This window comes from Gossypium hirsutum, chromosome A12, assembly GCF_007990345.1.
Source record: "Gossypium hirsutum isolate 1008001.06 chromosome A12, Gossypium_hirsutum_v2.1, whole genome shotgun sequence".
NCBI classification, from domain to species: Eukaryota; Viridiplantae; Streptophyta; class Magnoliopsida; order Malvales; family Malvaceae; genus Gossypium; species Gossypium hirsutum.
The window spans coordinates 79,090,790-79,092,084 of NC_053435.1; the positions used below are offsets into that span (position 1 = coordinate 79,090,790).

A 1,295-nucleotide genomic window follows, 5' to 3' on the forward strand; every position below is an offset into this window, starting at 1 on the left:
TACTCATAATTTTAATTACAGACCCATAGTGACTCCATTCACTAAAATTAATGATTCAATTTGCTTAAAATTTATATGTATTAAGTTAAAAAAAATCTTATTTCATTCTTACTAAACTAATCAAAGAATACTATTTAGGGGTATAAATAAGATACTGATATTTACAAGCTACTCGAATTCAATTTAAAAAAACTCAAATTCGATTCAGTAATTATCAAACCGAGCTTGAATATGGACAAATCTAAAGGGGCAAGCAGAGACATTCCCCACTCAAATGGAAAGTTTAAGGAAATGATTAAATTAAAAGTTAATTTATGATAAAATATTCCGAATTTACCCCTCTTTACTTAAGATCAAACTTAATCTTAATTATTGTGTTAAGTTCGAGTTCAAATAATTAAATAAAAAAAAACTATTTCATCTATCAAATACACAAAATTAAAAAAAAACTTATTTCCAAACTCAGATATCCATAAAATAAAATAAAAAGCAAAATAAAGAAGATGATGTTGATAGATGGTAACGAATAATTTCTAATTATTAATGGAGAAGTTGTGTTGTAATTGAGCCAACAAAGTAAGGTTCTCTTGATGAAGAAGAAGAGCTTTGTTCCTTAACCTCTCATTTTCTTTTATAATGCTTTGATTCTCCATGAACAACTTCAAGTTCTTCATTTCCATTTCATTTGTTTTTTCAATACCCATTTTTGCCATCTTCTTCTTCTTCTTCTTGTTTAATCTTCTCCACCTGTTTTTGATACTTTTTGTTAAGGACCAAAAGGAAAATACAGTATAATATATGAACAACAACAACAACAAAGAAACCCGAACCTGTTGAGTGTTGGAATTAAAAGAATGTTATGGCTGTTGTAAGGATGTTTTTGAGACAGAGAATTGCTTGGAGCTGAGTTAATGCACATCTTTAGATTGAGTGGACAAAAATGGTGGGGTTTTTTTTTGGTTCTAAAAAAAAATCTTGAGATGGAAAAAAGAAGAGGATTTGGGACTTGGAAATGGAAAAGATTAAGTTTTGAGATAGAAAGTGTTATATAGATGAATTTTTTAGGGTAAATTAGACTCGAGGCCACTAAATTATTAATAAGTTTATGTTTTGGTTACTTAATTTTAAAAAGTTATAGAATTATCATTAAATTATTCGAAAGTTTTTATTTAAGTTACTTGCTTGTGGTTAAGTTTTTTTTTTTTTAAGTACGGCTAGCAAGCTCTAAGAATCAATTCGATGAGTAAAAGAACACACTTTAGATTCAAGTTGATTTGACGATCAGTGTCGGAGAT

The 1,295-nt window shown here is 28.0% G+C and overlaps 1 long non-coding RNA gene across 1 annotated transcript; it reads right to left on the reverse strand.

Annotated features, from left to right (window-relative positions):
- Positions 1 to 440: 440 nt before the first annotated feature.
- On the reverse strand, positions 441 to 1,024 carry LOC121210887 (uncharacterized). The gene is made up of 2 exons (XR_005906159.1): positions 831 to 1,024; positions 441 to 747 (listed from the first exon to the last, which is right to left on the reverse strand). It is a non-coding gene; the product is annotated as an uncharacterized lncRNA (long non-coding RNA).
- Between the last annotated feature and the right edge of the window lie 271 nt (positions 1,025 to 1,295).